Genomic DNA, 24,666 nt, shown 5'->3' with positions numbered 1-24,666 from the left:
GGAGGTCGAGGGCAAAAAGTCCAGAATTGTCAAGAGTAGGTCTTAATTGAGCAATGTTGAATAGAGGTATTTTAGGAATGGAGGAAGGAAAGGAATTTATAAGCTACTCTCCTGTCTTCTACTGTATGATGAGAAAAACTAATATACTCCTTCAATGCATTTTACAATATTTCATAAAATACTTTCATGCCAATGATCCATTTAGTCTCCGGAATAAGTGACCAGTTTTGAATAATCATCAGGGAAATTTGTCTCCCAATATGATAGCTGTGTGGTGTGTGCTAGCAGGGTTTCATGAACTTGTATATGTCTATTACATTACCAAATCTTTCCTGCCCAAAAAAAAAAATACAATGACAATCCAAAGTCTGTTACTTATGATTATTCTCTAGTTCTTGTAATGAAAGGAAAGGAGTCAGCTTTGTTAACTGATATTTTATCTACTAATCCCATTCAACAGATACATAGATTCTCAGGTTCTTCTCTTACTAGTGACAGGATTATGAGATTAAAAGCCAGAAAAGTAGGGTGACAGGCATTCTATTGAGAGAACTTATAATGTTAAGAAATTTGTATTGTAGTGAATAGCAACAGAAATCTCCTGAAAAGTTCTGAATGGAAGAGACACTGTGTATATATATATATGTATGTATGTATATATATATATATATATACATACATATATGTCTATATTTATGTATATGTATATACACATATGTATATGTTTATGCATATATTTATACATATATATGCTGTGTATATCTATATGCTTTATATATATGTTGTATACACACACACACAGAGCAAAATGAAATGAGGATTTGATTTAGCTTGGTGGTAGTGGGAATGAAGGGCAGCATGATGCTAAAGTAGATAGAATGCTGGTGCTGCAAATCAAGAGCACCTGAGTTCAAATGTGGCCTCAGACACCCATGTGACCTTTGGCAAATTATTTAACCATGGGTGCCTCAGTTCCCTCATATAAAGTGAGCTGCAGAAGGAAATGTATCTTTGCCAAGAAAATATCAACAGGGGTCACAAAGACATGACTGAAAAAATGACAACACCAGGTAAAGTGGAAATCAAAAGAAGGGAAGAGATGCAAGAAATAGTGAGCCATTAGAACTTATAAGAGTTCTATTTTGGGGGCATGGGTTTGAATGGGAAGATTAAGTCAAAGTTGGCACTGAGTTTTGGAGAATAGGTAATTGTGCGAAAGGCAGTGCTGTAAATAGATACATGGAAGACAAAAGAATCTACTGTAGTATACACAAACATACACATCCATAAATTCATATATATATATATATATATATAATTTGTATAATATTTATTCTTAATTATATATACACTTAAGTATATACAAATATGTGTATAGGTATATACATATATATCATATATTAATAATATATTGTGTGTTTATATATACGCAATTAGTTCATATCCCATGACCATCAAGTAAAAGGTTTACATTGTCTTTCCATCGTGATTCAACACAACAGAAAACTACTGGTACTATCTAGAAGAATAATCACATTATTTTCATCAAAAGTAGGATTCTATAAGCAACTTGAAGGCAGGAATTGGTTTGGCTTTGTCTTTTTATTCTCAGACCCTACTACACTATCTAGAAAATAATGGGTATTTAATATACACCTTTTGAATTGAACTGCAATAGAAAAAATGCTTAATTTGGAGTAAAAAAATTAGTTTGAATCTTGGCACTGAATCTTCCTAGTTGTATATACTTGGACATATTATTTAACCTTTTGTGTCCTCAGTTTCCTTATCTGAAGAATCAGGAAGTTGGAATGGGTGATCCCTAAGGTCCCTTCTCACCCTAAATCTACTATTCTATGAAACCTAGCTCAATTACTAAGGCTTACATTAAACAAACAAACAAACAAAAATCTGTTGAAACTTTGAATTCAGTATCATCCATGGAAGGGATCTGATCTATAGGAACTGATGGAGGTCCATCTCTATACTTTATCCTATGAGATTCCAGTTTATTTCTTCTCCAAGTACATGAAACCAAAGATAACTTCTGAATTTTATATTTAATGCTCTTCCTGAACCCAAGTTAAATTACATGAATGAACAGACATGCACACAAATGCACACACACATCCAGTTTTATGTGCTTGCAGGTATGTGTTATTCTTCCAGTGTTCATATTTCTTGAAGTGGGCTGGGTGGCAATTAATGAGCTGTTTTGTTGTTTAAATGAACATTTACAAATGATTAACAATCAAGTTCCCTCCCTATATCAAGTGTGAGTTTTATAGTAAACATGTCTGATTTTTAGGCCCCAGTGCAAATATTTGACATTATAAGTAGCTCCTTCACACTCTGGGATTGATATCCTTGGAGCTGAACTCTAAAACTAGTCCAAAAAAATCCCCAATCACTGGTAGAATTTTCATTTGATTTATTTTAGGTATGACTCTAGATGGCTTTAACTCAAAGCAGAATTATCACCCTGTCTTTTTAAATAGGTGAAATTCTGTGCCGAGGCCTAAAGTCAGAATCTTGGTGTTAATTGCTATACAACATGCTGACACCTTCTGATTAGGGAAATGCTTTTGTTTCATTTTTTTGGCAAAAGGTTTTTTTTCCCCCTCTTTAAAGAGAAGCTTCCAAAATATAATAGGAGATTGTTTGAGGATGCAAGTCATTGCTTCTTTATGAATTTTAAATCACTTTCCTATGGCACATAATAAAGTTGGGAAATGAAACACAACTGGTTTGAATAAAATGTTTGCTTCTCCTTTCAGTCCTTAAAATATTACTTAATCTAAGGGGTATTTTCATAAATGCATAAAACATGTTCTTCAAAATGCAAAATTAATAGAGTGCATATTTCTTTCCCTATATTTTCTGGTTCACCCATGATAGGTCTGTTCAGGCATATGCAACTACTTTCCCCCTTTTCCTTTCCTACATAGAGAAGTCAGGGAGATCACATTTTAAACACTGTTTTGAAGAATTTTTTTTCCTAAAAGTAGCTTGACTATGTAAGATATTTTAAAGCTGAGTAAAAAAGTCTCTCACTCTCACCACTTTCTCCTAAGCTGTCTGTACAATGGCTCTTTCTTTGTTTCAGAGCTCAAAGGATCACAGAACCCAAGGAATTCTGTCATATGTTGAGGCAACCTTGGGGAACATTTTATCCAAATCCCTTATATTACAGAGGAAGAAACTGTAACCTAAAGAGGGGAAATGGCAGAATCAGAATTTGAACTCTTATCCTGCGGATGCCAAATACAATTTTAACTAAAGTCCTCTGAAGTGCAAGTTCAGTATTTTCCCATTATACAATTCTACCACCAATTTGAGATTGAGACTAAAAAGAAGAGTGGGACATTCTACATTTGCATCATCTAAATGAGGAAGGCTTCATTCACTTCCATGCCTGCTAAAAAAAAATCCATAGCTCAATTTCTGTAAGAAATGAATGGGAAAATCATATTTGTTAGTGCTATATTGAGAGTAAGTATTTCATAGTAAATAGCATAGCAGTCTTGATGTCAGGAAAAATGAGTTTAGAATCTGTTCTCAGATAGTTACTAGTTATGTGATCCTGGATATTATTTTAGTCTCTTCCATCCCAGAGTCCTCTTCAGTACAATGGATTTGCATTCAGGAATTTCTAATTCCAAGTACAAACTATATTGATAATCATGGATTGTCAATAGAACTAGAAGAGAGTCTTCATTAAATTGAAGGACTCCACTGTGTGCTAATTATATGGAAAAACTTGGAGGAGAATCACAGCATGGACAGGCTTTAGGATAGGGTTCAGGATGAATTATTGAAGAAAATACGTACATCAAGAATGTCAGTATTCCATCAGTATATTGGAATATCAACTAAGTCTACATTTTGTTCCCAGAGTTCTTCCTTCCAGTTATATGGCTTCATGTTGTTTCTCCCTGTTTCTTTTTCAGATTATTTTATGTGTGGGTATTTGCCTTTAAGTTTGAAAAACTAAAGGATCTTTTTTTTTTCTTCCTGTTAAACTGAAGACTAGTATTTATAGTATTTGCTTGGAGGGTGTTCATTTGGATTATCTTCGAAAAGGTTGCTGTCAAAGGGAGAAAAAACATTAGGGGATGATTCAATGAAACATGCTTTTTTGTCTAGCTCAGATTTACTTCCACATGACTCTTGGGTCTATAGCTCAGAGAGACAGTAGCAGACCAAGTTCAATTATTCATGTTCTCTAATTAAGCCCTGCTGATTGTGCCAAAATAGAAATTTGATTTTGAAGAGAATGTGTCCTTAATGTTTTCCACAACAATAATTTGTCAAAAGACAATATTAGTCTCCCTAGCATCCCAAAGTATATCATCTTGGGGCTTCTAGAATTTATTAGAGTCTGCATGTGGAATTTATCCAGCATTTTCAAACTTCCCTAATTGTTGACTTCAGATTTTGGTTAGAGAGGACAAGAGTATCTGCTTTATTTTTTACTGATAACTCTTTAGTCATTGTCTATAATCCACATATTAAAGAATTGTGGTACCAAATTTTGTCATTATTCAGTTTCCATTAGCATATGTAAAATGTCTGCCTTTTAGTGATAGGTGAAGTACAACTGTTTTATATCTATCTACTCAATCCAATACAAAAGAAAAGGAAAAACAGAACAAAAAGAAAACAAAAAACAATCAGCACTGTTCTAGGTGCACAGATTCAAAGACAGAAACAGTGGGCAACTTTTCAGTTTCTCAGGATGGACTTTAAACAACACATACGAACCGGTACAGTAAGTTACTCCTTATACATAGAATTCTATCTTTTGCTTCCCTACAGACTGACTCATGCTTGGAATGTATTTTCCCATCCCTCTATTTTAGAACCCCTCGCTTCCTTTAAAGTTCATCTCATGTCATGTCTTAAGTCAAAGGTTTTCCCAATCCCTCCAACTGTTATACTCTTCCTCTTAGAAATAGAATTCTCTCTATATGTGTGTACATATTCTGTATTTACTTATCTTTATACAAATTGTTTCTCTCTACTAAGTATATTATTCTTTCAAGGCTGGGACTCTTTTCTTTTATTAATATAGCATAGAAAGCATAGTATCTAGCATCTAATACTTAATAAATATTTTATGAATTGAATTATTCCTTTTGACATCATCAGCTTTTCCATGCTTCTATAGTTTCATGATGCCATTAATAAGTGAGTGAATGGGTAAATGAATGAAAAACACTTTCTAACCATTTAATGTACTCCACATACCAGGATAAGAACCGAGGATACAACTAGAAAAGCAAAACAGTTTCTGCTCTCAAAGAGGGTACATTCCAATAGGCAGAAACAATACATAGAGGAGAGTGATGGGGTAGACTGATCATCCATTCTGTGAGCAATGACAGAATTGATTTGGTTGTGGTTTCAGAACTAGAGAAGAATATTTTAAAAAATAAGGAGTGAAGTAACCATGGTTGAGGTTTACCTTAAATAGTGGTGCAGTTGAGACAATCACTAATCAGGACAGAAACTTCAGAGAAAGATGTTAAAATTTCAGGTTATCTTATCTGGTCTTCAAGAAAGCTGGAAATGCTGTCAAGAAGAGAGTAGAGGGAACCAAGGAGTAGAGTGATATAGATACCACTCATAAATATTCCCTTCACTTGGTTTGAATAGTTCCATATTTTATGAGAAATATTTCTTACTAGCCCTTAACTAGTTAGGTCTTGATATTATTTATTTCTATTAGTTCTCTATTTACCTTAGTTATCAGATTTTTGTAGGAATTATTTCATGCAGATTCCCTTTCCCCCCACCCCAAGTAGACTGTTTCCCTCTTTATGTCAATTGCCTTGATTTTGTTTGGATAAAAGTTTATTAGCTTCTTAAAGTAAAAGTCATCATTTTTAAATGTCCTTTACTTCATTCAAAATATACCCCACACTAACTATAGCTATGCGAATTACTTCAATTTTCCTTCATTAAAAAAGTGATGTGGCCTATTGTATGTAGATTGAGTATTTAGTAAAAACCTGTTTTGGTTTAGATGATGTAAGATGCTGGTCTAAATGTATTTTTGACTGAACTGTTTTCCCATCTTTCTACTAGTTCATATTGAGGAGGGAGGGGCTATTGTTCCTAATTTACTGAATAATCTGTTATTGAGTTCCATTATTTTTTATTCTTATTTCACGCTTTTTTTTTCTTTCTTGTTTTCAACCTGTACCAAATATTATAATCTTGTGGTATTAGTGAACTTAAATTCAGAGAAATCAAGTGATTTTCTCATATTTGTGATTCTGTACAATTTATATGAAGTCAAAATAAAACAAAAAGTCAAAAAATCTGAAAAAGTGGATTCTAAAGTAATTTTAACAATGTTAAGTAATTTTACAGCATTATAAAAGTGAATTGAGAGTGAATGAGAAAAAAATCTAAATGGGAGCTTAGAGAAAGCAATTGGTAAATTGTTTTGAACTTTGTTTTTAATTATTTGATACATATTTTTATTAGTTATTTTGTATTTATGGTACCATTTAATTATTGATATCCTTATCTTCCCTATTAGAATGAAAGTTAATTATGAGTAGGGTTTTTTTTCCTTCTTTGTACTTGTATTACCAGCTTCAAGCACACTGCCTGCTATATAATAGGTTAATTTTAATAAAAGTTTGTTAGTTGATTTATTCATTGATAGACAAATTTGTTCTAAGCAAATGTTATTGGTTGTATTAACTTTTAATTTTAAGTACTTAATGAAATATTTATTTTTTAAAAAAGTCTAATTCTGATTTCTATCTACAGACCTCCAAAGATATTGAATTTGTTACACATTTTCTCTAGGTTTAATGATCTCAGTTCCTTTTTGACATTTGTTATATTAATTTATTCATTCATTTAAACAGCATTTATTAAGCAATTCATGGAGAAAAACAAAATAAACAGTCCTTTTCCTGTAGGAGGTAATTACATTTTATTGGGGAGCATATCCATAATAAATATAAGCAAAATTAATGCAATGTAATTGTTGGGGAAAGGGAAAGAAGATGATACTGTTTACTGGTGAAGATCTGGGTAGACTTACATGGGAAGATGGCACCAGAATAGTTAGATATCTAATTTATCAACAGGCAGTTATCAAGTATCTACAATGGTCCTAGACACTGGGGATATGAAGCTTAAAAACAAACAAACAAACAAACAAGGCCAAATTCTACCTGAATTCAAAGAACTTTTAATCTACCGGGGAAATATAGGATGGATAATGTGAAGCAAGAATGAATAAATAATATAGTTTTTAGATCATTCCCTGTTAGTTGAGGGTAGAGAAGAATTTGATGAGTATCCATTCTATGGCTTCCTATATCACTGATTAGAATATTGAATTCCATAAGGTAAAGTACAAATTATTTTTGTTTTAATTTAAATATTATCATTATTATTAAACCTTTTTTATTTTCAAAACACATACAGAGATAATTTTCAACATTCACCCTTGCAAAACTTAGTGTTCCAAATTTTTTTCCTTTTTTTCCTCCATCGCATCCCCTACATGGCAAGTAATCCAATATATGTTTTAAAAAATGTGCAATTTTTCTATACATTTAAATTATTCTGTTAATGTCACAGGTTATTAAATTATTTTGGATCCACTTTTCTGTACTTTTTTATTCTGTACTGAGTTTAAAAATAAAAAGAAAGAACAAAAAAGGAAATGCTATGCTTTTGATAAAGCCATGCTTACATTTATTAATCACTGCCTCCATTTTTGTGTTCCAAAACTTCACTTTCATAGTGTGTTCCATAATCTTGGCGTTGAATGGAAACCAAATTCCCTGGCTTGTAGATTGCAAACACATGACTCTTCAACATTCAGACATGTAATTTTCCTCATTCCAACAAAAACTTTGAAAGATCACAGAGTTTGGACAATCATAGTTCAAGGTTCTTTCAGTATTTCAAGAGGTAGTATTATATAGCAACAGGGTTTTGTCCTTTAGGTCATGAAGATGTGCATTCAAATCTGTCTTCACAAGTTTGCATGTGACTATGAGTAAGTCATTTAAACTTGTTGAGCAATACTTTCCTCATCTGTACCTGCAGTAACTATCTCCCGGGGTAATTTTTTAAACTCCAATGAGATAATTCTATTTCAAGAACTCTGTAAAACTCAAAGAACCTTATGAATGTCAAAATAGGGTGAATAGTAAGTAAAAGAATAAATAGTTCATGGGGCACAATATTCAACAAAAAGAACCAAAAAGAAAACAAATAAAGAACCTTTGACTTCAGCTTCTTATAAAGAGATGAATGGAGTGAACATGGTTCAGCTCCCTACTGTGTGATACTATATCTGTTACTTTGTTGCTGTTGTTTAGTTTATGACTCCATTGGGGGGATTTTCTTGGCAGGCAGAGTAGTATGGTTTGCCATTTCCTTCTCCAGGTCATTTTACAGACAGGAAAACTGAGGCAGACAAGGTTAAGTGACTTGATCAGGAAAAATCATTCTTGACACACTTGTGTCTCCCAATTCCCACAATTTCAAAATTGCCTTGAGCCATTATTCACAACTATAATAATATCATTTGAATGTTTTGATTGTATCTTCAGCAAATTCAGGGAATAATCTTTCCTCTATTTCCTCTATTTAAAAAATTCTAATTCTGACCTCTAGGATTTGGTGATTTTCTTTACACTGAGATACACTGATCACCTTTGAGCTAAAATATACCCATATCAACAAAAACAACTTTTGCTTCTCAGACTGAATTCCTTTAATCTCTCTACCAACATGATAGATTTTGAGCCTTGAATCATCGCATTTGATTGGCAATTGCTTACTTTAATAAACAGCCTTTCTTCTTATCTTTTTAGTTGTGGATTTCTATAATCTTGTCAAATCTTATTATTTCTCTCTATAAAAATGTCTCTTAAATATATCTTCTATATATTTGGTTGTTGTACTCAGTTGAATTAGATAAATAACTTTTTTCTTTTCTTTTTTTAGTACTCATTGTAAAATCCACCTTTGTGCATTGGCACAAACTTCTTTCCATGAGTGGAATCCTTTTTCTCCACATTTCCACATGTTAGGTTCCTTATTTTCCTTCACAAAGCAGCCTTTAATTACCACATGGATATTACCTCAAACAAATTAAAACCCTGAGGACTTTTAAGCTAGGAAAGATTTAGCTTAAAAAGAACATGGCCTCCTTTTGTATCTGGGGCCATCACCAGGCATCCTGATCTTACCACTAAACTCATATGATTCTGGAGGAGAAACTGGGGCTGATGACTGCTTCACTTAAATATAATTCACTTTCAAGTCAAGACTTATGTCACTGGTTCTCTTTGAGAATGAAGGATGAACAACAGTGATGACTTAGTGGTTATCAAGCTGGCTTTCAAGCCAGGAATACCTGAATTCAAAATCTTCCTCCAGCATGTACTGGCTATGGTGCTTGGAACTTAACCTTTAGTTACTCTAAGACAAGTCTCTAAACAAGTGGTCATAGGACTAAGGATAGTCAGTTTCTACATCTAGGATTTCCCCTATTCCAGTGGAATTGCCACTCTTACATTTGTTGTTGCTGTTGTTGTAATTGTTATTGTTATTATACTAGTTGTCTTCCTTATGGAGAATTTATTGAAACACATGAAAAAGGGTAACCAATGATGAGAAGGCATGAATCAGAAATGGAACATTGTGATCACATGGATAGATCTGTGTTTCTGGTAAACTATTGATGTATCAAGTGTAGAAGGAATCTCGAAACACATGGCTTCCTGCTGTGGAAAGAAGTAGATGAGATTCCAGAATTAAGTAACTGCTTATTGCTTATCCTAGACAGTTAAGTGATGCAGTAGAGTCAGGAAGACTCATCTGACTGAATTCAAGTAAGCCTCAGATATTTACTGTGGGGTGATTCTGGGCAAACTGTTTCCCTCAGTTTCCTCATCTGTAAAATAAGCTAGAGAAAGAAATGTCAAAGCATTCCAATATCCCTGCCAAGAAAACTCTAATAGGATGTCATGAAATGTCAGAAATGACTGAAAATGACTGATCAACTATTTTATATTATATTCATATCTATCTATCTATCTCATTACATAGCAAACCTCTGAATGAGTCTCAGGGGCTAATCCTTTAGAATAGCAATACATGTTTGCTAAAACACACACACAGACACACACACACACATACACACACACATCTTCCATAAAAGTTTTGCATTGAAATAGTCTTTTCCTGAAGCACAACTTACTTTCTATTTTTTCTTGAAATTGTTTATCTGTTTAGCACTGAGTTCTGTATTATCTAGAACGCTGAAATGTTTGATGCTTCCTGACACTTTCACCCCTAAATTTATGTTTGAAATGTCTAGAAAATGAGTTTTTTTTTCAAACAATCATGAGGCTAATTTAAATAAGTCCAATGTAGAATAATCATTCCTGTTATTTTTAAAGTCTGTGGGGAATTGCATATTTGGAATCAAATCTGAACTTGGGCTCTGTTCACAGTAATTGTTTTCTGTTCTTGCCCAGCCAGGAGTGTGTGAAATGGATTTTTCTGAATGCTGTTGACCTTTTCGCATAGATTTTGCCCAGGCCGTGAGAATGTTTTTTGACCCATTCTTGGTGGAGTGTCTAAAGAGAGACAAATGAGGTATGACTTTATCATGCCATATTGAGCATGTAGTTAGCTAAAAGCTACAACTGTTAACCCTTCAGAGTATAATAGCAATCGGGCCAAGTTTATCTAATAATGAAAACAAAATAAAAGAACGATAAACCAAACATTAAAATCACAGTGAGGTTCTTTATTTTCCTGAGCTTTGGCAGAAAAAAAGGATGCTGCAAGGGTTAGATTTGCTCCTCAACCATTTATGATATATAAACATAAGGCTTAAATATTCTTGGTTTTGCAGGTCAGGAAGGAGTTCAAAGTCATAACTCATGAGTTTTGCTCCTAGAAAAAAGAACACAATATGTGAAAAATGAAGTTGGTTATGGAGGGAGAGCACAAGCACTTTGTTACTGCCTCTGGGTAATTCAATCTGAAGAATGAGAAAGTTTATTTAATGGCTTCCTATTTTTTAACAATTAATCTTCCTAATTAGGAGCTAAGACCAGCCATTTCAAATACTACTGAATGACTGGAAATGCTATAAACATTGGGTGATGATGATGATAACAATATTAGAATCTTATGGCTCTTTAATATTTGTATAATGCCTCACAAATATATTCTTGTTTTATTTTTGCAACAATCTTGGCAGATAGATGCTATCATTAACTCTCTTTTCTAGATGAGTAAACTGAGGGAGGTAAAGGATAGAAGACTTTCTCAGAGTCAGAAAGGTAGGAAATGTCTGGAGCTGGATTTATACTCGGATCTTCCAGATTTCAGATCTTACATTCAGTCTACTGCAGTACCTACTGGCTTTTACATTTCAGTGCCCTAAGGTCAAAGATTCCTCTGCCTAAGTCCACTCCCCATTAGGTTATAGCTTTCAATTGAGTTAGGTATGGGCCTAGAAAGCAATTAATCACAACGGAGCCATCGATCATATGATTTCTTATTTTGTCAGAGCTATAAAACTCAACAGAGTAAGACCTTGGACTTGTCATGCCTGAAGGGTAGAATTAGGCCAAGGAATTTTATCTTCACAGAGCTGACATGGGTTTATTAACCAGTATTTGTGTGGTAAGTAGAAAAACCAGTTTAAAATATCTTGGGAATTTTCTTACACTATTCTCTTTAGAGGGCTGGATCAAGCTGCAAATGTTAATTCTATTCAAATCAATTAAACAAGTATTTTAAGAACCTAATTTGTCAGAGGGATACCAAAGTAATAATATTGATGATAATGATAATAATGATAAAACTGGCCTTGTCTTTGAGGCATTTAAACTCTACTAGAATATATAGCATGTTTAAATAGGTTAGTACAATGTGTGATTTGAAAACAAAAAGATGATCATTCTTTTAGATTTCCATAAGTTGCCACACTGCTAAAATGTGCCAAATCCAAACCTTATTGGTGCCAATCGTAGCTCAAAGGCACTCCAACTTTCCAACTTATACATTATAAAAATGAGCCATTTATGAGTAAGTCTATTTGAGAGCACATGCATATGGGTTTTGTTAGGTTTCTGTAAAGAGAGTATTATTCTTTCCTCCCATCTATCTTAGAAAACAAACACTACTAATATATAAAAAAAAAATCAAGTATTTCAGGAAGTGGTAATCTATCTCTTGCTATAAATAAACCTATAGTTGATATTTAACAAAATCTACCCTTATTCCTTCTTCTCTCTCCACCCCCAACCCCAACTCCATTCAGACTGGAAGTAGGTTAAGTTGGATTCTTTAGGAAGTCCAAGTGAAATGAAATTTCAACTGTAAAAATATTGTTTCTCCATCTTTTTCTCTGGATAGGAAAACATTAGTATGCAATTCAATTAGAAACATACTTGTCTGTGGAAAGGCACCAAAAATCATGTTAGCCTGCAGTGGAACAGAGGCAGGCTTCTTTACAAAGTCTGTTTCTTGATAAAACAAGTTGTCTTGAAATAAATTATTCACAGTCCAAGCTGCAAACAGTCAGGCACACTGATACAGGGTTTAAAACACCTGGACCTAATTCTGTAGATTTTTTTTTTTTTTTTGGAGAAACATTTCTTGCTTGCTCTTTTATGAAATGCTCTCATTAAACCAAGAGACAGGAAAACTTTATATATATATATATATATATATATATATGTGTGTGTGTGTATACACACACACACACACACACACACACATATATATATATATTACACACACACACACACACACACACACACACACATATATATATATATATATATATATATATATATATATATATTCTCATTTATTATAAAGTGCCTGCCAGCATTGCTCTCATTATCCTCGATTTTCATGGAAATGGTACCACAGTCATAAAAATGTGCTCCCGGCTATAACTAGTGTACTTGGGACTCTGGAGAGCAGCTCCTAACTTTAATAAATCCCTTCTTTCTCTTCTTTACTACGGTCTCCCTCTTTCTCCATCCTCCATGATAGTAGTTTTAACTTTGTAAGTTATGATGTAGAACGGCAGCATTAATCACTTTGGAATTTTTCTCTTCTGTTGTAACCTAAAACCTTTTTTTAAGTTTCTTTCAGAGGACTCAATATGATTTTAAGACCATAGGGAAAACATGTCTTCTTTGGCATTTTTTTTTTTTTGCAAAGAAAATAGGAACCAGCTGTTTAATGTAGATTGCAAAAGTAATGACTGGGCATGTGCAATGACATTTCAAAGTAACATTTTAGTGAAGCATGGGTATCCTTGTGCTTTGCTTTGCAAATAAAATCAAACAAATCAGATGAAGAAAAGTTCTGTATTCTAGCAGATCTGGCATTTTGCTACTGTCCTACATTCAATTCTGAAACACTCCCAAAGTCTCCATTACTGACAGATGAGAAATTCAGGCATGCAGAAAACAAATAAAATGGGGTTCATGAACTGAGGCTGTTAAAAGTCCAACTTGTTCCCAAAATGTTGGTGTTGTTAATGTTATTATCTAGGAATTCATTTCAATTTAATTTTAATTCAAAAAAATAAAACCTTTCCATGCTTATTGGAAAATATTCATCACTCTACTTATATTCTAATGAACATTACTCAGGGAGACCTTTGAAATGGATATTCCTTCTTCTGCCTCTGTGTCCATTGGCCAGATTATTATTCCCTATGCACTGGGGATATAAGTACAGTGAATGAAATAATCCCTGATTTCAAAAGCTAACATTGTACCAGGAGAGACATCTTGTTCATATATAAATATATTATGAAAATGAAATGTGTGCTTAAATAAATAAATACAAAGCACATGGAAATTATAAAAATAATAAGAAAAAGCATTTTGACCACAAAAATGAGGAAATTAATTTCAGAAGTGAGATCATGAGACATTTTAAATGTCAGGTTGAAGATTTGTGTATTTTATGGTATAGATATAGAAAGGTTATTTGCAGGAGATGAAAGAGTGACATGATCAGATTTGCAATTTGGGATTATAAATTTGTTAGCTATAATTTGGGAAAATTGATTTGGGAGATAGAATGGACAGGAGAAAAATTAGAAGCAAGGAGAGCAAGTAGAAATTTATTGTCTAGATGAGTTGTGATGAGGCATTGAGTAAATGGGAGCAATGGTAAAAAAAAATGTGAAAGATGTGAAAAAGAAGGCCCAAATTTGAATAATCTTATTTTTCAAATGTTTATATTAAGAGAATCATGTGTATATGTATATATATGTATAATATATATGAAAGAAGATAAAAGTAGATATGACAACATAGGAAAAGCAATTTTCTTTTACATATAACAGGGATATAATTCTCTAAAAAAATTGCTCATGTAACATGTGGAAAGTAGATTTATTTAAAATAGTATTACATATGATGCAATGCTAGTTTATTTTAAAAAATATACATGATTAGAATATTCATATCCTATTTTCTTCTGAAGTAGTATACAAAAGCCATGTTTCTATGAGGTCAATACTCCGATTCCTTTGTTCCTGGGCTTTGATTTCTTAAAGGATAAACCAGACACTCTTAGTAAGAAAAATGAACTTCTCTACTTAATAAAACCAAGGGAAGTTTTCAAGCTAAAACTGCTGGCTTTTAATGGTTTCTTCAAATCTCTTCTGCTTGTTTGATAAAATCTAGAGAGTTTTGGAGTAGTTCTAGGCAACTTGTTTTAGAAAGATATTGATAAACTGTAGATTATCTAAAAAATTGTGAACTAGATGTAGAAGGGTCTTGAGTTCAAATGATAGTAATTAGATTACCTAGGGGTGGAGAAGGAAAGACTTATAGAAGACATCATTCTTCCTTCAAGTATCCAAAAGGAAAGAGATGCAGACTTAGAAACAAAGATTGAGAGTTACAGAGAAGTAAATTTAAACATTATATGAGGAAAGACTCCTTCATTATTAGAGTGATCCCATATGGAATGGGCTGCTTAGCAATTTATTTAAGTGCATTCTCCCTCATTGGATGTCTTCAATTACAGAATGAATTTTTTTTAAAAAATAAAAGCTGTAAACAGATTCTTTTAGACTATGCTTGGTCTTAGAATTTTGTGATTTCCTTGACAGACCTTTGTCATTATATCACCTTCAGCTATAGTGAGAATGATACTTTGTAGGTAGACCATTACTTATTCAAAGTTAATATTTTTTTTTCTTAATAAAAGGGCTTTTGCTTGCATTTTCTGGTGAAGTGGTTCAGTTTACTTTACTTGATCTGGATGGAGTCATACTACAAGTGACTTGAAAGTAATGGTTTTATCGTGGAATTAAATACACACACACACATACACATACACACATACATACTATTTAGTATTATTAATGTCTAGATACAAGGCAGAAAAAAATGGGCCCAGTGACTTTAAAATTAAAAAATCTATCCACCACACTGTTTTCCATTAGGCAGCACTGCTTTGCTCCACATTCTCTGGCATGCAAAATCAAAGCTTCAAATTCCTCAAAATGTAATGGAAAGTCAACATTGCTTCTTCCCCTGGAGGGGTTTACAGCATTGGGTATCAAATTGCAGCCTCTTTGTGTGTTCACTCTCATTTAAGAACTTTCCCTACCTTGAGCATTATTTTTATTTCTCTCTTATTATTTGTCCTTATCTCAACAGAGTTTTGAGGGAAAATACATACTATACATTACTGCTTTATTTTCCTAGTTTTTAAAATCTCCATTCCTTTACTTAAGCAGTGGGAAGCTAATGGGAAAGGAAGACTATAACCCTGAATATACATATGCATGATAATTTTTTTAAAAAGCAAATACTTCTGGGTAGTTGTTAGAGTGACACTTAATATTTGTTTTAGAATATAAAGTCTTCTTTTCTTACCATTCTTTGAATACTTTATCTTTATATAACCTATCATTTTTGACTAAATTAATCTATCTTGATAAACTGAATACACATTGAATCATTAGAGATTAAGAATTGATCTCATTAGTATCATGGATTTGCATGAAATGGGGTATGTCCAAAATAAAATCAAACCTATAACAGAATCTTTTAGATTTTTTGAATACATGAATAAAAACAGTATTTTAGCCTAAAATTTTTGCCAATTTTGATAAAATTTCTGAAAAAATATCCACTCTCTAATTTGTGTACTATACAGAGATTTTGAAAAGGAAACTTTCTTCAGTTTTAATTGTGTGTGTGTGTGTGTGTGTGTGTGTATGTTTCTGTGTGTATTGGCATTTTCATGAATACAATTATGTATAAAGCATTCACATAGGCAGACAGGTATGTGTGCATATAGATTTATGTAATTCAAAATACTTGTGATTCTATTCCCATAGACTTATTTTTCCTCCTTAATGATCATAACCTATCTGTACCTTCCTATCCTTTGTAATTCTTTTCAAAGTTCTTCCATAGATCCTCTACAGAGAATGCACCTCCATGTACTAGAAATCTTCTTCTATATCTTGTTATAGTTTGGGTAAACTAGTATTTCATCTGACATAAACATTTTAACATTTACTTTCACTACACTGTCTCAACTACTTTCCTAAATATATTCTTCCTCAATGATAGAAATGAATGCTTCTTTGTAAATATAGGGTACTACTGGAAATAAGCAGCACAGTGAATCCAATCACCATATATCTCTCCCATGCCTTTTAAGACACTAGAAACTTTTATTCCATTGACATCACAGTACTCCAAAATCTGCAGATATTTAGTATCACCAGGAACATATATGTAATGAAATAAATGGATCATTTTTACTAGGGAGCAAGAAGAGTTTGGGAAAATAACTCCACAATTTCTCAAAGTTGATTGAATACATTTTCCTTATATCCAATTCTAGATCTACTCATTCTTCATCTTAAGTAGCTAGATGGTATAGTAGAATGGGATCAGAAAGACATGATTTCAAATCTTGCCTCAAAAGGGCAAAAAATATTGCTTGGGCAAATAATTTAATCCCTTTTTTCCATTTTCTTATCTATAGAATAGAGCTAATCACACCATTAGGATTATTTTGAGGGCAAAATGAGATAATATAAGTAGCATGGCTTGTATATCTTATAATAATAATTATTAGTATTATTGAAATTGTAATTAATATTTATAGTTCATATTTCAGATCTACATATCGTTGGCACATTGGGTGGTATTTTTTATCCATTTAGTTTTTCCTATATGGATTGCTAAAGATCAGTTTCTTGAATAATGATGAATCTTACCCATACAAATCATCAGCATTTTTATATATTACTGAAAAGTGAACAGCAAGAGATAAAAAGAGAAATCCCATTGAAATAACTATAGAAAAAATAAAATATCTGGGTGTCTACCTGCCAAGACAAATCCAGGAACTTTGCGAACATAATTTCAAAACACTTCTTAAGCAATAAAGTCTTAACTAAGCAATTGGAAAAATATCAGTTGCTCATGGGTAGGGCAATGAAATATAATAAAAGTTATAATTCTACCTCAATTAATCTACTTGTTCAGTCCCATGCCAATCAAACTGCCAAAAATCATTTCAAAAGAGCATATTGGCATAGATCTACTTCTCACATCCCATACCAAAATGAGGTCAAAATGTGTATGTGATTAGGGTTTCAAGAATGAAATCATTAACAAATTAGGAGAGTAAAGGATAATTTACTTATCAGATCTTTGAAGATGTGAGAAATTTATGACCAAAGAAGAATGAGAGAACATTATGAAATGTAAAATGGACAACTTTGATTACAATGAACTTACACTTTTGGACAAACAAAACCAACACAAACAAGATTAAAAGCGAATTACAAAGCTGGAGAAAAATTTTATAGCCAGTGCTTCTGATGAAAGCCTCATTTCTGATGTATAAAGATCTATGTCAAATTTAAAAGACTATAAGGCATTCCCCAATTGACAAATGATCAAAGGATATGAAAAGACAATTTTCAGATGATAAAATTAAAGTTATCTAATGCCACATGAACAAATGCTCTAAATCACTATTAATTAAAGAAATGCAAATAAAAAACCCTCTGATATACAATATTTTTCAGATTGGCTAAGATGATGGGAAATGATAATGATACATTTTGGAGAGAATGTGAGAAAATTGGAACACTAACGCATTGTAGGTGGAGTTGTGAAATGATCTAACCATTCTGATGAGCAATATGGAACTATGCTCAAAGGGCTATAAAACTGTGTATATCCTTTGACCCAGCAGTGCCATTACTGGGTCTGTATCTCAAGGAAATTAAAAAGGAGGGAATAGGACCCACCTATGCAAAAATGTTTGTACCAGCTCTTTTTGTGGTGACAAAGAATTGGAAAATGAATAGATGCCCATAAATTGAGGGATGGCTGAATAAGTTATGGCATATGAAAGCAATGAAAAAATATTATTCTATAAATAATGATAAACAAGCTGATTTTAGAAGGGCCTGGAAAGAGTTGCATGAACTGATGCTGAGCAAAACAAGCAGAATCAGGAATATATTGTACACAGTATCCATTTAGTTTTTCCTATATGGATTGCTTATCTGTTGCAAGATTGTGCAATCATCAACTATGACAGACTTGGTTCTTCTCAATAGTTCAGTTATACAAGGTAATCCCAATAGACTTTGGATAGAAAATGCCATCTGTATCCCGAGAGAGAATTATGGAGATTTAATGTAAATCAACACATACTATGTAAACTTTTTTCTGTTTTTTTTCTCTCCTGTGATTTTTCCTTTCTGTTCAGATTTTTCTTTCCCCATATAATCATAAAGAAATGTGTATTTAAAAAGTTAATATACATGTGTAACCAAAAAAAAAAAAAAGAAACCAATTTAAAAAATCAAAACCAAGGTTCCAATTATAGCCTTAATGTTTCATTTTCCACTTAGGATGCTATGAGACTTTAGGCAATTCACCTAACTACTGCCTATTTTTTTTTCTTTTTTATTAAAGATTTTTATTTACAAAGCATATGCTTGGGTAATTTTTCCAATATTGATCCTTGCAAAACCATTTGTTCCAAATTTTCCCCTCCTTCTCCCCACCCCTTCCTTTAGCTAGCAGGTAGTCCAATATATGTTAAATGTGTTGAAATCCATGTCAAATCCAATATATGTATACATATTTATACAGTTATCTTACTGCACAAGAAAAATCAGATCAAGAAAAAAACATCTGGGAAAGAAAACAAAATGCAAGCAAACAACTACAGAAAGAGTGAGTATGCTATGTTGTGTTCCACACTCAGTTCCCACAGTCCTTTCTCTGGGTGTAGATGGCTCTCTTCATCACTGAACAATTGGAACTGATTTGAATCATCTCAGTTTTGAAGAGGGTCACGTCCATCAGAATTGATAGTTGTATAGTCTTCTTGTTGCTGTGTACAATGATCTGGTCCTGCTCATTTCACTCAGCATCAGTTCATGTAAGTTTCTCCAAGCCTTTCTGAAATCATCCTGCTGGCCATTTCTTACAGAACAATAATATTCCACAACATTCATATACCACAACTTATTCAGCCATTCTCCAATTGATGGGCATCCACACATTTTTCAGTTTCTTGCCACCACAAAGAGGGCTGCCACAAACATTTAGGCACATACAGGTCCCTTTCTCTCCTTTATGATATCTTTGGGATACAAGCCCAGTAGAAACACTGCTGGGTCAAAGGGTATGCACAGTTTGATAACTTTTTGGGCATAATTCCAAATTGCTCTCCAGAATGGTTGGATTCGTTTACAACTCCACCAACAGTGCATCAGTGTCCCAGTTTTCCCTCATCCCCTCCAACATTCATCATTATTTTTTCCTGTCATCTTAGCCAATTAGACAGGTGTGTAGTGGTATCTCAGAGTTGTCTTAATTTGCATTTCTCTGATCAACAGTGATTTGGAACACTCTTTCATATGAGTGGAAATTTCTTCGTCTGAAAATTGTCTGTTTGTATCTTTTGACCATTTTTCAATTGAAGAATGGCCTGCCTATTTTTTTTTATCAATAAAACAATGATAAGAACTACTCTGAACTACTCTGAACATCTCACAGAGTAACTGGGACACTTATCTACAAATTACATAGATGTGCATGCATATGGACCACTCACACATATACACATAATTGTACACATATGTGTATATATGTTTGTATCTATGTATTGTGTATAAGTACATGTCTGTATGTATGTGTAAATGTGTGTGTAAAGCACCTGTTAGATTATGAGCTCCCTGTGACCAGGGACTGTCTCTTGCCTCTTTTTATATCCGCAGAGCAAAATGCCTGGCACATAGCAGATGTTTAATAAATGTTTACTGATATAATTTGTAGTTGAGTGCATATAATCATATACACATATATGAAACTTTATGTAAAAATCAACATAATTGCTATATATGTGTAATATATATAACTGTAATGTAAAAAAATTAAAATGAATGACACATTTATTAAGTGTTGCCCATTTGCAAAGCATTGTGGGAATCGAAATTAAAAGGAAAATAGTCTTTGATCTTAAGGAGCTCATATGGTATACAGAAAGTTTGTAAGTCAAATAGGAAGACCCCATTGTCTTGAAAGAATGGCAAAGGAGATGGCTATGGCTATTGTTTCAAGTCATTTTCACTAATAAAGTTATTTCAGTTTCTGATGATGAAAAAAAAAATAAAGATGAGTCTTATTTGGATCAGCCCTATAATATTCTGGGGCTCAATACTGTGTGCACAATAACTTCTACAAAGGGAGTACCTAAAAAATCTTGCTATTTTTGTATGTATTTATTATATTTTAATGTGCAATTCATGAGATATTCCTCCATAAGAGTGGCAAACAACCTTTGTGTCTTCTTATTTTCCTGTGACCTAATAATGAGCATTGTTGCTTTGTGGTTACATATATTAAAGGACACTGTGTAACCCCAAGATATTTATAAGTTACTCCTCACTGAAGCAAAAACTTTAAAATCAATATTTGCTCTGCCAAATCAAATCCTTAACTTTTTTTTCCCCCACAATCAACAAAGGGATCTTGTGCAACTTTCTCAACTATATGGTTATAAAGATGCAGTTTCTTGTCAACAATTGCTCTATTAATACTTATGTTTAATCTATATCAAATTGCTTGCCACCTTGAGAAGGGTAGAGATAGGGGAGGAAGGGAGAATATTTTGGAACAAAAGGTTTTGCAAAGGTGAATGTTAAAACAACAACAACAACAAAAAGTATTTTTTCCTGTATTTGGACACATGGAATAGTATTTTAAAATAATTGCTCTGTTATTATATCTTCATTGAAGCAACCTTCACAGCACACAAAGATCATAGATTTTAGAGCTGGAAGAGATTTCAGAAAACTTCTTATTTTACAGATGAGACTCAGGACATTACTTGACTTCTTCAAATTCATATAGACAACAAATTAATAAGTGGATTTAAATCGAGTTTTCTGGGTTCACAAGTTATCCTTCTTTCCTTTGCATCATGATGACTTTGAAAGATATTATGCTGGAATATTTTATAGTTCTACAGTAGTAAAAACAGAATCTTTTCTAATTAGATTTTATGTGAAATGAAGTTTTTTCTCTAGTGATATGCCATTTCCTAAAATAGTTTCTGTATTGTGCTGTTCATGCCTCCAGCAGCAGACACTTTTTGTGGGAAGTAATGTGACAATGGAATAGAATGAGCAGGGAGCTTGGAAACAAGGAGAAGCCTGGGTTTGGGTCCCTATTTCATCTTTCCTTTGCATGACAATCAGTAACTGATTTCCCATCTCAATAGCTTGGTTTCCCCAGTATAAAATGAGGGTACTCCATTAATCACATAGTAGTTGTGAAGAAAGTCTCTTTGTAAATTTTCTAGTGCTATAGAGATAAGAGATCATTATTATGCAGGTACTTTTGAATTTTTAAACCATTTTCAAGGATTAAAAAAAAAGAACTTTCTTTGTACAGCTTTCTCTTTCCCCCACCTAAAGAGCAATATGCATTTTTTCTTGGTCCTGAAGTATGATTATATGGATTTAGAGAATTAATTCGCTATGTAAAAATCATTACCTCTACCAAATTCAGATTAGCAACTTCTGTATAATTTATAGTTTAGAAGAGTTCTTATCTTGAAGACTATGGACCTGTGTATATTAGATAATATAATGCATTTAAAAATAATATTCTGAAAAGTATTCTTATAACATTCTGAAAAGGTTGCACCAGAATGCCCAAAGGGTCCAAGAAACACAAAAAAGTGGCCATTTTAGTAAATCACCTGAGGCATCAAGTATTTTAGCAACACAGTCATTATGAGTCAGAGGCAAATAGAACTTGAACTCTGGTTTTCCTTGCTGACTATTCACTATGTTAAATTGCCTCTTTCAAAGCAGATTTTTGAATATTTTATATGAAATAAATGAAAAATTTACTCATTTTTTCATATGCTTTGATAAGAGTTTAATAAACACTCATTGAATCACATCACACTGTATCTTTTTTTAATATATATATATTGTGTATATATCTGTATGTGCATATGTGTATATATCCATATATGTATCTACATTTATATCTGTATATCTCTCTATATATGTTTATACACATTTGTGTAAAATTGGAAAATAAAGTAGTGTAGGTTTAAATATGGCCGGAAATCCAGGAAAGTCCTTGACTTGCCCTTCCTTCCATGATGTTATGATGGATCTTTTGAATAAATTCATTGCTTCTTACTTTTTCAAATGAGCATTTTCCAGTTACAATATTTGTGATATTCCACTCAGTTTTTAAATAGAGCATGATTAGGATTCAAATCATGTCCTTTCTTCTATGAAAACTGCCAATTTAAGGTCACACCTTCTTGATGTTATTTCGTTTCACTCTGATCTTATGTCTTCAATAAGAAAATCCTGGAGTAAGTTGTTAAAGTACCTTCATTAGGTGTGTATTAAGAAGAATATTCTGTCTCCTCTATTTGCAGACATTGTATAGCAAGGTGAGAGGCAGCGGAGGAGAAGGGGTAGGAGATAGGGCAAGCATGGGCTATATTTGGATTCAGTTCATTTGGTGAATGTATAAAAGATCAGAGATAAAACATCTTTCCTTATCGTGAGGAGCCTCACCTATTAAAAATGTCTAGTCTATAAAAAGTAAAAGTATTATCTTTAGCCTTGAATAATATCTAAAAGTGACTTTATAGAGTGTGGAAATTGCATTCTCACCATAGTTTAAAACATAGGTAGGTACATACATGTGTATGTATATGTATATGTGTATTGTGTGTGTTTATACTTATTTCTCAGTCACCAAAAGTTTGCTGATAAATCCAAATTGAATGAATCTGAATGGTCAATCCAACCTAAAAAACAGCCACATTAAAAAAATATATTAAGCAATTTATGTATGCTAGGTACAGATGATAGAAAAAGAGAACAGAAGCCACTTTCTACACTTATGGAGCTTAGCTTATGTTCTACTAGGGCATCTCATCTAATTGTGTCTTTCTATTTGCTACCATCTGTCTTTCAATATTCAAACTTTCTAGGTGATTCTGTAACAACTTTGTGACAGATGCTTTATAAGATAATTTCACAATTGTTTACAAACTGAGATATTCCTTTGTATACAGTTGCTTTCTGGAACTGTGAACCCTCGACAATATATTCAACCAGGAGAAACAAGCTTAACATTATGGAAGATGAAACAAATGGCTAAATGTTTGGAAAATACTTGCATATATTTATTGTAACATTTTTCTTTAAGGATTTCTGGAAGAACTAAAAATGTCTACATGAGTGAAATAAACCCATAATAAATTATGAATGTAGAGTTGGAAGGGAATTTAGATACATTCAGTTTATCTTCTGCAATTTACAGATGAGGTTCAGAACTTTTTAAGGATTACAAGATTACACAGCCAATAGGTAAAAGAGATATATTTTGAATTTAGATCCATATTCTAAAACCATTGTTTCTTCTGCTCTGTTAATTATTATTTTAAATCTGACCTAAGACTTTTCCAGTGCTAGATTCTTAAGTGGAAATTCCCTACACTGATGATGGTCAGCATTTCCTTTGCAACTTATGGTCCTAAAAAATTGCCTAGCATGTGGAGAAGTCAAGTGACTTCTTTAAAGGAGTTTTGTGATTTACTCATACATGTCATATTTAACTCTAGAATCTAGTCTCCCTCCTTCCTAAGGCTATCCTTCTATCAATTAAGCCCTTTTTTCCCCATTCATAAACACATACTTTGTTTGCTGATAAATTCTATCAAGAATGGCTCTATCTGGATGGATATATCCTCTCTCCTTATTTAATTATATATATAATTAAGAAATAGGGGTAAACAGGAGTATGCTAGTAAATGTTTAACAACCAACTCTTTATGTGTCTCTTGATATACCTTTAAGTTTAATATGCATTACAAACATTTTTGCATCACTCTTTTGAGTGTAGCCAATGAACAAAACAAGAAAATTAGGTCCCAGTTTGTAGCATTTATCAATTTCTGGTGTGTAAATGTTCACACTAAAAATGTAATAATCCGCTCTCAAGAGCAGGTATGAGCTAGCTCCGGTACACCTTACTGCTAATGAGGAAATTCCCTCATTCCATACCAGCTCTGAAA

This window comes from Sarcophilus harrisii, chromosome 6 (assembly GCF_902635505.1).
Source record: "Sarcophilus harrisii chromosome 6, mSarHar1.11, whole genome shotgun sequence".
Lineage (NCBI taxonomy): Eukaryota > Metazoa > Chordata > Mammalia > Dasyuromorphia > Dasyuridae > Sarcophilus > Sarcophilus harrisii.
The sequence above is the reverse complement of the archived record's forward strand: the minus strand, read 5'-3'. Positions refer to the sequence as shown.